This window comes from Protopterus annectens, chromosome 7.part1, assembly GCF_019279795.1.
Source record: "Protopterus annectens isolate FY-2018-M chromosome 7.part1, PAN1.0, whole genome shotgun sequence".
Classification (NCBI taxonomy): Eukaryota; Metazoa; Chordata; order Ceratodontiformes; family Protopteridae; genus Protopterus; species Protopterus annectens.
The window spans coordinates 126,074,175-126,091,020 of NC_056740.1; the positions used below are offsets into that span (position 1 = coordinate 126,074,175).

The window sequence follows — 16,846 nt, forward strand, 5'->3', positions numbered from 1 at the left end:
CACAGGATGATAGTGTTGTCATCATCCATGCCCTTGACCTCTTTCTGGACATCTAATAGATGTAACATACATGGATGTTGCATTAACAACTCACACATGTCTCTTGCACACAACCAGGGTATTGCTATTGTCCATATAGAAAAGATCCATGATTTCTCACCAAGAAAATACAGGCCATGCAAACCATGCCATGATGTATGTGGATAGAATGAAACCCTATCACTGTAATCTGTACAGTATATGATGAGGTGACTTGTACCAGTCCTACAGGCCAGTCTCTAACCCTGTCCTGATGGGAATACTGCACATCTGCAAATCAGTTGCAGCTGATGACATCAGCAAGGTCTTGTGAGGAGAAAATGGTAATATCAGTGCCCCACATGCTGGTGTAAAATGCTCTCTGTAATGTCAACCAAGTGCACAAACACACACACACTCCAGCTGACTGTAGTGAGAACAGAACCCCTGCCTATCTAAGTACACCAACTGGAGAGCTCTATATTTAAAGCAAGGGCTACAGCTCAAGTTGGGCTTACAGTGTCAGACAACAGTTTATAGGTGATGACATCAGCAGTGTCTGGTGAGGAGAAAATTGTAATAACAGTGCCTTACATGCTGCTGTAAATGCTCTCTCTAATGTCAAGAAAGGACACAAATACACACACACACACACACACACACACACACACACACACACACACACACACACACACACACACACACACACACACACACACGCCAGTTGACGGCAGTGAAAACAAAACCCCTACCTAAATGCACAGACTAGAGAACTCAGTACTTTACCAAAGTGCCATGGCACAAGTCTGAGTTTTACAAGGCTGCAGAACAACTTATGGTAGATGACATCAGCACTGAATGTTGGAGAGAAGATGTTGGGGGGGGCCTGCATAAAATGAATGTGTAGGCATGTGCAAGTGTCATAATATTGTCAATCCACAGGACTGGAATTGTAACTGTCAGATACACTGTTATGATGCTCTGACTAGAAAGACACATACACGCACACACACACACACACACACACACACACACACACACACACACACACACACACACACACACACACACACACACACACACGCACACACGCACACACACACACACACACACACACACACACACACACACACACACACATACACACCTGCCAATTGATTGCAGTGAGAACAAACCCCTTCCTATCTAAGTACACAGACGAGAGAACTCAGTGATTTATGCAAGTGCCACAGCACAAGTCTGCCTTTTACAAAGCTGCAGGGCAACTTATTTATTTATTTTATTTTACATTTGTTAACCAGGATAGTCCGACTGAATACATGTCCATTTTCAGTGGAGGCCCAGGGAGAAAAGCTCCAAAGTTAGTTACACAGGCAAACTTAACATAGTACAAATTAAACACCATTTACAGACTCTGAAAGTTATACAATCTCACAAACTTAATATGGGTTAACAGTTAAAACACAAATGAGTTCTATTAAAAAATAGTATTGGTACACAAGTAAGACTAATTATTTAGTCAGGCTTGGAGCAAGGACATAACCACTGAGATTTGGAATACTACTTGAGAGTTTTCTTGAATTGAGATAGAGTAGTATCTAGGGTAATGTCAGCAGGTAGTGATTTCCAAGTTTTGCCAACAGACTTACAGTGGATGACATTAGCACTGGATGCTGGAGAGAGGATGTTGGGAGGCTTGCATGAAATGGATGTGTAGGTATCTGCAAGTGTCAAAATATTGTCAGTCCCTGGGATGTGAGTGGTAACTGTTGTCATGAAAGAAGATACTGCCAGCCCAGCTATCTGGAATTTTGTAAATAATTATATGTCGTTTGTTAATATCAACATGATTCATATGCTTGTTTTACAAATGTATTAGAACTGTATGTCATATAAGATGGTTTGTACAGACACATGTGCTGAAGAGGTATTTTGAAAATTGCTGTTTAAAGATGTAACCACAGTATACCCTACTGGATTAGAACAGAAATGTACCTCCACTATTGTAACTGTTTAGATGTATATATTTTAACAATGGAAACAGGAACACAAGAGGTTAACTTTAGAAAAATAACTGAAATTAAATTACTTTATGGTCATGTAATAAAAGGATGTTATCTTTCAGATTCAGTGCAGTAACAAACACAATGTCTAAAACTAGAAGCTTCCTGCATTGTCTTGGAAATGTTTTATTGTTTTATGACCTCCACCATTTGCCAAAGGTCTCAGGTTTATGTATTTTCACAGCTAGATGCTAAATGCTGCCAGCTGCATCAATGGTTATTTTTCACTTGGGATACAGTCAGATGACAAGAAATTATATCATTCTGCAAGCTATCCCAGCAGTAATATTTGAGATATTAATTTAAGACCTCTCAGAGACTGAGCTTTCTGCATCCTGTCTTGGACCTGACAAGACCCATTCACCACACATCTGCCTTGCTCTGAAGTAAGTTATTAGGGTACAGTAATTACAGTCAGGAGTATAGCAAAGCTTAATTTAGATATTTTTTCTGCATTTGAGACTGTCCTGCAATGTTGTGTTAAATGTTTCCTATGATTCTGAACTCTGATATTACTGTGATTGTATACTATTTTCTTGTTCTTTTATTATTTATTATTAAATATATTTAAACCTTTCATTGTGGCTGGTATCTGTGAAACATATTTAAGTTCTGAGAGTACTTGCATATTTATTTTGTGACATGGTGTAGGCCACTGCTAATAGCCTTGCTCTTGGTCAAACTACCATTTGTGTTGATAGTAACATTACACAGTATGATTGGACACCCTTTGTTAGGGGTCTTAAAGTAGCTGATAAGAAGTTGGCTAGTGACAGTGATAACTACCTTATAGGCTGGAAAAAAGGGGGCATAGCTAGTAAACCTGTGCCAGCCTTTCCAAGTTGTTTGTTTGTTTGTATAAATCAAACCTCAAACAGTGTGTGTGTGTGTGTGTCTGTGTGTGTGTGTGTGTGTGTGTGTGTGTGTGTGTGTGTGTGTGTGTGTGTGTGTGTGTGTGTGTGTGTGTGTGTGTGTGTGTGTGTGTGTGTGTGTGTGTGTGTGTCCGGTACCTGGGCAAGGACACAAAGCACTGGTTGGGCAGAGAGGGTGCTGGAAGTCTTGGCTTGGCCACTCAGCTGAGATCTCAACTCTTTAGCTGTGCCAGTGTGGAGTCTTACTGGGGATCTAGAGGAACAGGGAGAGACCAGCCCCAGACTGACTGTGGTCTCTGTGTACTATTAAGGGAAATTGTTGTTGATGACAAGAACTACATCTGGAAATACTGTGTGTGTAACTTGTCATCCTCCCAATGTATGTCCCCCACTGGCGTTAGTGGTGAGGATTGAGGCTCCTTAATTTCTGCTCCAGTGGTAGGGCGTCACATTTATTGGTTGGCAGTGGTGGGATAGCCACATCTTAGGATTCAGCAGTGTGGATATTGAATTCCTGTAGCCTGTAAACAGTGGTCATTAAAGAAGATGTTTGTACTCTCAGTCAGCCACACAATGAACATTCAGAGTTTCATATCACAATAGTTTTATTTTTTTTGTTAGCTTAGTTAGTCAGGGAGAGCAGGCAAGGATGTCAGCAGAGGAGTATGGCAAGCTGACAAGGAGCCAGTTGGCTGAGATGTGCCAAGACAAGGGACTGGTGCATGCCAACCTGACTAAAGCAGAGATGATTGCAGCCTTAGTCACAGCTGCATCACAGACCAGCAATCAGGAGGACAACCAGACTGGCCTTGGAGAGGTACAACTCTCAGAAAATGGATAGTTCAACCTTTCCACAGAGGACTTAAAAATCCATCTGGAGTTAAAGAGACTTGAACTGAAGGCCAAATGTTTGGAAATAAAATCAGCAGAGAAATTGGGACACATGGAGGCTGAAGAAAATGAGAAACTGAGACATCGGGAAGCTGAGGACAATGAGAGGCAGAGGCAACATGAAAAGGAGATGCTGTCTCTTTGCCAGGGTCATGGAGTTAATGGGGAAGGGAATAACCAAACCCCAGAAGTAACAATGGTCAGTAAATGTCTTCCACAATTTACAGAGGTTGATAATTTTGACAGTTTTATTCATATATTTGAAAGGGTATGTAAACAGTATAATGTTGACCAAGGGCTCTGGGTACAGTTCCTGACCCACTTACTTCATGGTAAAGCTGGAACTGCTATTTCTAAATTGTTTGATACTGATTGCTTAAATTATGATAAGTTAAAAAATTGTTTGTCAGAGTATTTTAAGTTAACACCTGAAACTTATAATAAAAAGCTTCATGAGCATAGACACAAGGCAGATGAAGGTATGCATGAATATATTGCTGATTTAAGCACGTATTTTTATAGATGGGTGAGTGGGTGTCAGGTCACCACTTTTGAAGGGCTGGCAGTACTCTCAGAGGTTACCACAGTACCAGCTGCTCAGGTAGTGCTACCTAAGGACACAGGTATTGCAGTGGCAGTACTGCCACATATATGCTGCGCATCAGTACTGGAGCCAGTGGAGCAGGGGCAGGCTGATCCACTGCACTTGGCCTACCTTGCAGTGCTGTGAAGAATTTAGTGATTTGTTACAGATGGATGACATGGAGACATTTTGACTACACATACTAGAAATAAAAGAGATAATGGTTGGGGTGAGAGAAGAAAAAGAGATAAAATTAGTACTATCCTATGTGATATACAATGCATTATCACAATTATACAATTAATTTATCTGAATTATTACATTTAAGTATATATCCTAACAACTACAAACTATAATTATGGATTGCTCAAAGTAATCCTTGCAATGTGCATATATTGCACATATGCTTGGTCCAATTAGACAGATTACAGTTAACAGCGGGGCATTTATGCCACTTGTATAGATTTTAATTGCTGTAATATTATTAAAGAATTGCAGCATTGTATAGCTGCTACTCGTGATATTTGAGCCCAAACCTCTGACTACAGTCTTACACTTGACTCCTAAAGTTGGTTTGTGCTACAGACATATGCATACATACTTGCTTTTACAGTTACAATATGCATGCTTACTTTGCTACTACTCTGTAGAAAATAAAAACATCTGTCTTTAACTTTTTCTTTGTAAAATCTCTTTATTGACAAAACTTAATATAATACAAAAAGATAACAAGCATACAGTAAGTCAAAATACAAATAAACTATGTATAACAAGTAACTGTCTTTAACTTTTAAAGCTACAATAATACTTATCTTGTGCTGCATACATACCACTTGCTTCCATCAGTCTCTCCAAATAATCAGCATGAGCCTGCCTATTCAATTCAATTTCAGGATTAGCTGTGAAAAGAAAAGAAAATAACAGAAGAACATTATGCATACCAGTCTTGCCTATATTTAGCTTTCTATATTATAAATTGTCTCTATTAGCATACTTACAGAACTGTTGGATGTCACTAGTTTGAAACTCATCCAACCACTGGTTGAGTGTATCCCTCTTGTGCCTTTTGGGGTCATTGAAGTGATGTCTGCACTGTTCTCTAGTGCATGGGATGTCAGTAACACTGCATACAGCCTTGGCCAGACTATTCTAAGCTTCAGACTTGTGCTGGGAGACAGAATAGTCCCCCTGCAGCAGCTGTTGGCTGCAACACTTTACCAGAAGTCCAAAACATATTCTGGACTCCTGAACACCCCACCTTTGTGCCATAAATTGGGACCCTTCCCATCTAACACCATACATGTCTAATGCCAAAAGTAGAGCAAAGGCAAAAAATGATTTGCCTCCAATTTCTGTTATCACATTTACTGGTAGTGTGCAAACGCAATCAACAATGCCAACTGCATTTGTGAGATGTTAAGCAGAGAGCAACAGTGCTAAGCAAGGAGGAAAGCAATTTTTGAAATTGGAAGGCTAACCTGACAAATTGCATTAGTTTGAGGGGTGTCTGCTACTTTAAGTGTTTGGTGATTTAACTTTGCTGATATGCACTTGCATCATGAATGTCCTGATCTGACACATGTCTGTTTGGCTGTTTACACTGCTAAAGTTGATTTTTACAATGTGGGATTCAAGCCTATGCATAACAGACAAAACATATTCTTCCACAGCAGTGATTTTACATCTTTTCCACAGAAGTGCTTCTCAGACATAGTCATGAATCATTTATAAATACAGATGACAGTTTGAGGTGTTAACCATGTATGTGTGTGACCTGACAATGTCCTTGCATATAGATTCATTTGTGCATGTGTCTTATTTAAGTGTGAAGGTCATCCACATCCATATAGCAGAATTAAAGTTACAAAAACGTAGTAGGCAGTATAACCTCAGTCATACATCTGAACCTTCAAAACATAGTAAGGGTGTCTTATCTTTCATACATATAATTCATATCAACTACACTATTTATGATTATGTCTAAAGTGTTATAAGTGAGATTGAATAAAATTTGAATGAAACAACAGTAAAAATGTCTATAAATTTTTGTATTAGAATTCGGGACCATGTGTATGGCAGCCCTATAGTTACACCTGTTGCCACAGGAATATTGAAATAACACTTGTATATTTCCTGTTCATTTACTATAATATGGACTATCACAACAGTAAAAATATTTTGCACTTCCTGTTTTAGAACCCAGGATTATCTGTATTACAGCCCTGCACTATCACCTGCTGCCACAGGAATAGTTACATGACAGTTGCATAATTCCCTACTCATACTTAGTTTCTATGTATTAATTACCATGCAACACCACTTAGCATGTTTGCATGGTACAAAACAGAATTAGTAAAATGTATCCATTTTAAATTGTTGACCATCTGCATCCTATCTGCAAGTGTTCAATTGCTGCAGGTGTTGGAGAAGCTTGCTAACAGCCTTACAATGTAGCTTAATGGTGTTGTACAATAGAAAGCAAAAAATGCAACAATGTATCCTTTTTTACTGTCTATGACCTGTCTGCAGGTATTTTTTCTGTTTCCTGTGTGGCCATTAGTCCATGTTTGAGCATGGCTAAGCATTGGGAAAATGAGATAAGCACAGCTAAACCTAAAATTTATTGTGTTCCTGCATTTCTCTTATTTGCACTAAGCTGCACACCACACAAACAATGATATTAAAAAAAGAAAGAAAAATGTTTAAAAGGGAAAATTAGGTGAAAGGAAGAAAATAAATCTATTAAACAACACTACAGAATTTATGTTGGTACACTTGAAATATTTTACACAGGTCTGTATTTGAACTCTCACTCCAACAGACCTTCAAAACACAATAAGGGTGTCTTACACTTTTTGCCACGCAAACAGCCGTGCAGCAGAGAACTAAAACCATTGTGCATACAACCAACTGCAATATCATCCACAGTACTAACAAAACATACGACAGTTATTTGTACATGTATTAATTTCAGAAATCATGCACAGAGTGATCACACAACCATTTCTGACTATTGCTTGCATAAATGCAGCTCTGTCTTATCTCTCTCTCTGTTTGTTGCTCATTTGTCTTATTTGACCAGTAATCTGAAACATGCAGTCTGTAAGGCATTCTGTATCATTGTCCTTAAAATGTGTGAGTATATTAAATGGCAATAATATACAGTTGTCAACAAATGAAGGGGGGTTGGATGTTACTGAACAGAAACTGTGAAATGTGTGCTGCTTATTTACATTTAAACCTTGATACAATTACTTCTACAATTTGTAAGTCTAACCTGTTGACACACTGGTAGTAGGGGAGTAAGACTTGATGTGTTTTCCTTCTCTTCACCAGTAAGCATTCACAGTTGCAACACATTAGCAACAAACACTGAGGGAGTGCTTGCAATATGTTTACATCTGATACACAGAGCCAAGTATTTGGGTTTCAGCAATTCTAAAGAGTTCATACATCATTTGCATCTTCATCATGCTCACAGCCCTGAATATACACTATAAAAAGGGATCCATGTAGCTAGGGAACCTGAAGGTGAAGGGGCTTGTTTATGTGGATAACACAGAAGAAGAAGATGCTACTTTCGGATTTATCTGCACAGAAGACTACTGATCTTGATAAGGTATGCTTGGATTTTTCAGCTATATACTGCATATATTGAAATGTCAGTAAGAAAAATCTGTTAACATATATATATATATATATATATATATATATATATATATATATATGTGTGTGTGTGTAGATGTATGTATATGCATTAGCAAATGCTACTTTTATCTGTGTGCATTTATTAGAAGTGTACTGATGGCATAGGCATGTTTGTCAGGACATTTTACTTTCTCAGATGCATAGCCTTACCAACTGTCTTGCTAATATTGCAACTGCTTTTCTCTGTACACTCTCCTATTTTTATTTTCCTGAATATATAAATGCCTTATATTGTCAATGACACAGAGGTGTTAGCCTTCTAGGCTGGCCCATACACATACCTCTAAGGGAATGATGGACACAGGTATACATGACTGGCAATTGCTTAAAATGGAGTGTTCTGTGGTAAATCTGTACACATTTCAGGGACAATTTATTTGATAGCACTTTTAGCATTTCACTGATGGTTTGTTAACAAAATGTGTCACTTGCCTATTGTTTTGGTGTGGGGGGGCAAAGTTGCATTTCTGTTTTGGCACAAACAAGATTTGCTATTGTTACTCTCCTCATTTTAGATCCAGTTTTGTTTTGTGTGTGATTGTAATATGTTGCAACCACACAATTCCTTTTTTGTGTATCTGAATATTTTGACTGTTTTATGTTTCTCCAGTGGTTAATAGTAAAATACAACCTTTTATGTGTTATATCAAAACAGGACTTTTATTTATGTGATATTTATGTGTATTATCTTTCTTTTGTGTTTTATGTCATCTAGGATGATAAGCACCCAGACATCCTAATCCCCACCCCCCCTTAGTGACCCTGAAAATGAAGTAATTGTGGAAACATTTAGACTTTATGTTGCCTGTCTGCTTTAGATGGGATATAAGGATATCTCTGGCAAAATACAAATTTGGGAGTAGATAGTTGCTGATGTAGACACAGTAGATGACCAGAGCAGGACATATGATAGGGTCACTGACATGATTTCATTGGCCAGGATGAGACCAGCTGCAGTGGCCCATGATTGGATGGCTTCCTGGGAGCCCTGTGACAGAGCCACCACTGACACCAAATGAAGAGTTTCTGTCCACTGTCAGAGATCAAGACAGCTCACTGAAAAGTGCACAATAACATGTCATTGACGATGGTGCTGCTGTTTCAGGGAGGAGGAGTATGTCCCAGGAGGAGCTTCCAGGTAGGCTTACCTATCTCAATTGTTAAATACTTCTTTTATAGTAAAATATTAACATAAATACTTAAATTCTCTTTAACATTACATTTGTTTTGAAGAGGGATAGTTGTAGACTGAAACAGTTAACAACACATTCTGGTTGATTACACATGGCCTTGGGGTGGAAGTGTCATCTGGGCTCTTGTTAAAAGTATCATTAATGTACATATAAAGGGCAAAAAGTTGTAACCCCCTATGTTATTGTTCATTCTGATGATGGTGCCTTAACTTTTGCTTAACTTCTTCCAGGACCATCCAACATAGGGAGCCTAAAAACATCTGCACACGGTAAGCCAAATATTTTTATGTCAGTACTGATGAGCAGTTCAAATAAATATTTAGTTTGTGATGTGGGTGTCAGGATTGTTCTGTGTATTGCTATACTGTCTGTAATAGTGGCCCCACTGTTAGTTTGTTAGCATATATTGGACTATAGTAGTGTAGGTATTAATGTTTTTCCTGTGTTTGTTGCTTACTATCAAAGGTGACCCTGAGAGAGGAACTGTGGGACTCCTACCACCTGATGTCAGAGTATCAGCAGACTCTAATGATGATGGTGACCAAACAGAGGCATAGTCGGGGGGTGCAGAAGTTGAATCTGATACTGAGGTTAACATTCAGGCATTTCCTGTAATTCCACTGGACACTGCCAGTAGGCCTACACCAACCAATTCCAGTGAACCCTCAGATATTGGACAGGTGGAGGGTGAGGCACTCAATCAGGCATGTTGACTCTGACTGTAGCCAAGGTGTAGGTGATATAATTAGCATGCCACAGTGTTTACCATGATTGCATGGCTCTACACACCATGTAGAGCTGCCTACTGAATACAAAACAGTGTGCTACCATGTGCACATCATGGTGCAATGTGCACACAGTGTTAGTGGACCATGTAGAGTTTATTGAATCTGCCCTAGCGTCTTCATCTGTAGAATAGCATAGCATAGAATACAGTTTTATATATTTTTCCCCAGGCTTCAATGTTCTTCATATGACATAATCTTCCTGTTGGTGACCTTAAGAAAAAACAGTTTCATTAATAGTCATACCAGTGTTCTTCAGGAAAAAAGCTTAATTACATTAGTCTTGCATCAATACGACTTGCCAATACATATCCATGTCTGCTTCCTTCACTAATTCCAGACTGGTGTGGCTTAGTGAAATTAAAGCTATTAAGTCCATTAGAGACTGCAGCAATTTTATCACAATGAAGACAGCTCCTGTTTTTTTTCATATTTTTTGTTGCATTCAAAAGAAAAGACAGCAAGTCTGGAAATTCATTAAATGTTAAAAAGCATTCCATGTTTTTAAATATGGAAAAAGACAAATGTCACAAATTCCTTTGACATGAAAACAAACACAGTGATTGCAGATGTACAGAAGATAATAGAAAGAAAAATGCAGTATATTTCAACTCATTTTGCTTTAGCTTGGCATTATCCCTGTCATTACACCTGTAACCATTCCTGTGTCCCCTGCTACACCTGAAGAGAGCTGTAGGGAAAAGTACATCAGTAGGTTACAAGAGGGAGGGATGCAACTTTCCAGAAGGTTATGGTACCTCAGTAGGTTATTATGGCCTGCCATGAGATTTGCTTATGATTAAATTTACTCTAGATCTGAAGAGATTCTCTGGATATATCATGCCAGATGGTCAGTATAGGGAAATACATACCTTCTCAGAGGGTCCCAGTAACATGTTAAGCAGCTCCCTTGTGACATACCCCAAGACAATGTACTAGACATTAGGCAAACTGTATCATTCAGTAGCCTTAAGGATTAAACATAAAACAGTGTTACAAGGAAAGACACATCACTAAAGTCACTACAGTCTGATATGCAGTTCATATATGAACCATTCCTGGTACTCATACTACATCTGAGGAGAACTTTAGGAAAGAAGAGCAAAGCTCCCAAAAATGTCACTACAATATGCTATACAGCTCACCTGTGACCCCCTACTAAATTTGCAAAAAAGAGCTGAAGCATATAGTACTCCAGGGAGTTATAAGGAAGGATCCAGCAAAAATTTCTCTCAAACTCAACATCAGTGGCCAGATCTTATGACATCATACTTGCATTCCAGGTCTTAATGGGGACTTAGAACAATTTGTAGGCCTTTTACATCATGATGGGAAGAACACATAAACATAGGGTTCTAATACACATTGTTAAAGGTAGTACACTGGAATTATAAAACATTTCTTCAGCACAGTGCAAGGCTGCAGGTCTCAAAAACATGGTAGGGTAACTGGGCCGCTTTGTCTATAGTTTATGTGAACTGTATATCTGAATTATTTTGCTTTAATTTCCTGTTGTCCAAGAATCTACAATAACTCAAGAAAAATGTAGAAACCCAATGTTTTAATAAGTGCTTTTGTATCCTTGCTTTACAATAGTTCTTCAGAGTACACTCATAACAAAGCAGTCTTTCTTATATATAACAGAACATCCAAAAAAATCACATATTTCAGTCAAAAATTAAGAAGTTAACTTCATTTGTTAAAAAGTCTCCATATTTTTAAATCACATTATACAGTAATTGCTTTATTTAAACCAGGCAGTCTATTTGCCTCATACTTGAGTTACCATTCTATCTGCCTGTTTTCCAAAAACGTTTTTGCATATTCTGGTGCTGTTTATTTTGTAGATATCCAGAAAGTCAATCAGAGCAGGGTCTGAGAATGCCTTATATGCCAGGCTTAGATCTCCCCTCCATAGCCTGTAGGAGACAGAATACAAGGATATGGCCTTGAAGCGGTCTGCACAGGGCCTTGAGGCAGTCTGCAAAGCCAGAAACTATGCAGATGAGTTTCACATATTTGAGGAAATCACAGGGTAAATCCAAAGTGTGTAATGGAAGAGCCTCATACTGGGGAAACCACCTTTTTGATTGTGGTATTTCTCCTGCCAGGTAAGTATTAAACAAACTTTAAAATGTTGACATTCACTTGGGCTGCTGCATAGTACATTATTCATGTCACCGGTCTTGATGGCATAAAATGTTTATATATATGTTATGACAACTTTCTAGTCATTTGGCAATGACAGAATCTGTCACAGCAAAAACACATTAAAAGAAATACAGTATTTATAGAATTACAATTACATTTCTCATTAATTTGATAACTCCCTCTCAGAGGTTTAAGAAAAAGAATGTTTTTTTGTGCAGATGAACCTACACCATTAAAAGAAATTACATTTTAAGCCTCCACCATTAATAAAAACTTCTTGTGACTGCATCTAAAAGATGTCCTTTTAATTTGTACCTCTCTTATTAATGAATTTTAGACTATTACTTACTACTTTATACACCTCAGTGTTCTCCTGTATTATCTTTCAGTGTTCTGCTAATATTTTCTTAATATCTTTAGTATGTATATTTTACTCTTCAACCATGTCATTTTTCATTTTTTTCCTTTTGATTCTATGTCTGTCTCTCATTTTGTACATTTTAAATAGAATAGATGGAAACTTTTCTTCTTTTTCTTTTAATACTTCCATTAATTGCTCCACCTTCCTCTGTTCATAACCTCTCTGAAAAAAACATAACTTCTAAATGTTTTGCTTCTTTTTTAAATTCTATTGTGTGCTGTAATTTTAGCTAATACAATGAACTGACTTTTTTTACAATAAGGAGATTTGTTATTTTTTGAGTGAAGAAAACATAAATTCTACTTTTCTATGTATGGAAGGAGTAAATGCTTGACTTTTGTTACCTATACTAATCTTTACATCAAAAACTTCTGTCTCGTGTTCCACCTTGCACATCTTAAACACTAAAAACTAATTACTGCTGTCAAATTTGCAAACACAATTTTCTAATTCACTCTGACTTCCTGTCTACAAAACAATATTATCTATAACATATGCATAAAATCTAACATTTTGTAACCTTCCAATTTATATAAAACTTCACAATCTCATTTCCATCATTACTGCTTTTGCAAATGGGAGCGCACTAATATAGCCCCATTGATACGCCAGTTATTTTATATATCACATTCTGAAACACAGAATAATTATTGAATAAAACTACTCTCATCAGTATGCATATATTTTCTTATTAGTAGTTAGTATATCTAGCTTATAAACAGTGTAACATGTCTAACCCTTTCTCTTGTGGAATCACATAATATAATGAATTCACAAACACTGCAGAAAAAAAGACAGGTAAACTGTTTCACTTAAATTATGTAATTATTTATTTATTTTTTTATGACATGAATCTTTAGTGTGTGACTCTGTTTTTCATATTAAAGAATTCAAAATGTTATATAAATAAACTGACACTGTTTCGATATTGGAACCTCTAGCACTAAGAGTAAAGCTGAACTATGAATTCTTCCAATTTTATGAATTTATGGGAACACCAAACGTACCCAAACATGGGAATTTGGTATATAAATAGTGATATATTTCATAAGAAATCTTTTCCTGCAACAAATCCAATTACAAATAATCTGCCTTCTTGAATGAAACATTAACCTATTTTTTACTTTTTGTATGTATTGGCATCAGTCAAAATGCCTCTTATACACATTTCATCTTTTTCTTTTGTCATGACTACAACATCCATATCTTTATCGCAAACTTTCTTATTCAATCTTATTTAATCTATCCAAAGTAGACCATTGCTTAACATTTAAATGAAAAATGCTATCAACAGGATTCAATAAACTCTGGAGTTTACATGTCTGTGTGGTACGCAACAGCGCTAATTACATATTCATAAAGTGCACCATGTTTAAACGTAAACAAGCGTAGTCTTGTGGTAGGCAAAAGTGTTGGCAGACAGGAAACCAGGTAGTGCAACATAGATAGGGAGCCTGTTTCCCTTACAGCAATCTAGGTAAGCAGGATTGCATGGAATGTCACAACGATTACCAGGGTTTATCACATAATTTATTTATTTATTTACTTTTTTATTTATTTTACATTTGTTTACTGGGAAAGTCTGACTGGACACAGGTCCATTTTCAGCGGAGGCCCGGGGAGAAAAGCTCCACATTACAATACATTACATGAAAGTAAAAAGAAGTAGAACATACATACGTATGGCATATATACACATCAGGATAACATGCTGGTGATTAATAAACATACATATAGCATATATACACACAACAGGACATCATGCTAGTGATCATTTCTTACAGTAGACAATCAGAGGTACATTATTTTTTTCTTTTGCAGTTATAAGTTTTGTAAGGTAAATGCATACGGGTTTGGAAGCTTTCAGGGGAGAAACTGTTTATACATAGCTGTACCCTGACAAATTCTCTTGGTATGGATTAGCCTGGTGAGTGGCATGAGCATAGCCAGTTACTTAGATAGTGGGTTTTCAGGAGTTTTTTGAATTGACTAAAGGAAGTTGCAGAACTTATTTGGCTTGGTAGTGTGTTCCAGGTTTTGGCAATGGTGTTGGCAAAGATGGACTTAGCAGCTTCGTTTTTATGTTTGATGACAGTTATGAGGTTCTGGTTACTAGATATTAAGGCTCTAGAGGGAATGTGGGGCTGAATTAGGTGCTGAAGTGCTAGAGTTATCTCAGGAAGGTAGTAGAGTTTGTGCGTCATAGAGAGTTGATTGAGTAGAAGTGTATGAGGCAACTCAAGCCAGTTGAGCTGCTTAAGGGATAGACAGTGGTGGGACCTATATGAGGCTTCAGTAGCAAGCTTGGCAATCTTGTTATAGCAAGATTCCATTTTATTTAGATCAGTTTGGTGGAGATTGGTCAATATGGGAGAGACATAGAGGAGGGTGGATAGAAGATGAGTCCTTGCGATGGTTACTCTGGTGCCTTTTGTCATAAACTGTTTGTTCCTGTAGAGGAGACCAAGTTTTTTATTAACTTTCTTAATGGTTTGTGCTATGTGGATGTCAAACCTCAGGTTATTGTCTATTTCTATGACTAGCAGTTTAGTGTGTGTGGTTGGACTGATTTGAATGTTTTCTTTGGAGCTAATGGTGAAATTATTATTTAGGGGAGGAGCTCTGCTAGGGCTGAAAAGAATTAGTTGTTTTTGTTTGGGATTAAGAAGAAGTTTGATGTTAGTGAACCAAGTTTCGGCTAGGGTGAAGTTATTTTGGGTAAGGGCTTGCAGTTCACCAAGGGTAGAGGCAGCACATATGAGGGTAGTGTCATCTGCATATTGTACTATCGAGGCAGTGGGAGAGGATGAAGAGATCTGATTTGTAAATACAGAGAACAGCAATGGGCCAAGAATGGATCCTTGAGGAACTCCTATGGTTACTGGTAACATAGGGGACAATTGGTCCTGCCATAGGACTGCTTGCTGAAGGGCAGATAAGTAGCTGTTGAACTATGATATAGAGGAGGGACTTATATTTAGGGTGGATAGGGTATCAAGAAGCAGACTGTGGTTTACCATGTCAAAGGCTTTTGATAGGTCTAAGAATATGGAAGAAACAAATAGACCCTTGTTTCTGTGGGGGTTAACTATGTTGGTGAATGATAGTAGTGCTGTCGTGGTGCTATGGGAAGGCCTAAAGCCATGCTGGGATATGGAGAGTAGGTTGTTATTCTGGAGGTACTGTATTAGTTGAGTATGAACAACTCTTTCTAATATTTTGGATAAAGGTGATAGGATTGCTATTGGGTGATAATTGGTGAGCTCTAAGGAGTTTCCTCCTTTGTGCAGTGGAATTATGTATGATGTTTTCCATGAGGAGGGGACTTTGCATTTTGAGAGAGATCTGTTTATGAGAATAGAGACAGGATAGGCTATATCTTCAGCTGAGATCTGAAGGAAGTCTGCTGGCAGCTTATCAGCTGCTAGAGTGGTTGGTTTGAGTTTACCAAGGAGATATTGATTTGGTGGATACAGAGTGGAGGTGAAAACTGGGGCTATTGTTTTCTATATTGGGGTAGGTTGGTGTAGTTATTGGTGTTGGGGCTGCTAGTACTTTTGGGCATTGACAAGGGTCTGGACTGTTTTGGTAAAGAATTTGTTAAACTGAGTAGGAATGTTTTCATGGTTATTTGGAAGCCCAGGGGTTGGAGTCGTGGACTTTCCTAGATGCACTATACCATTTATTGAGGCCCAGAATTTTTGTGGGTTGTGAGCATATTTTTCTTGCATGCTTGTATAGTAGCTGGATTTGTCTAGTTTGATTTGTTTTTTGGCTTTGTTACGGAGCTCTACATAGTTTTGTCTCAAAGTAGTGGTTTTGTTTTTCTGATATTGCATCCAGGCCTTGTCCCTTTCTTTCATTATAGTTTTAGTATCTTTTCTTAGCCATGGGGCATAGTTAGTTTTTATTCTAATGGTTCTAGGGGGTGCATGATGGTTTAAGATTTTTATGAAGGTTGTGTTAAAGTACTCAACGGCATCATCTAGAGGTAGATGTTTTAGGGGGATCCAGTTACAACTTTTTAGAGTATTGATGAGATCAGTAGCTATAAAGGTTTTTTTTTTTCTAACTACTCTGAGGATAGGTTGGTTGATGGTTTGGAATCTGTTCCTAATTAGGTAGGTTGGATGATGGTCACTTAGGGTATCTGGAAGACAA

General features: G+C 37.7%; 1 non-coding gene across 1 annotated transcript; it reads right to left on the reverse strand.

Annotated features, from left to right (window-relative positions):
- Positions 1 to 12,075: 12,075 nt before the first annotated feature.
- LOC122807871 lies at positions 12,076 to 12,232 on the reverse strand. Its single transcript, XR_006365735.1, has one exon. It is a non-coding gene; the product is annotated as a U1 spliceosomal RNA (small nuclear RNA).
- Positions 12,233 to 16,846: the final 4,614 nt, after the last annotated feature.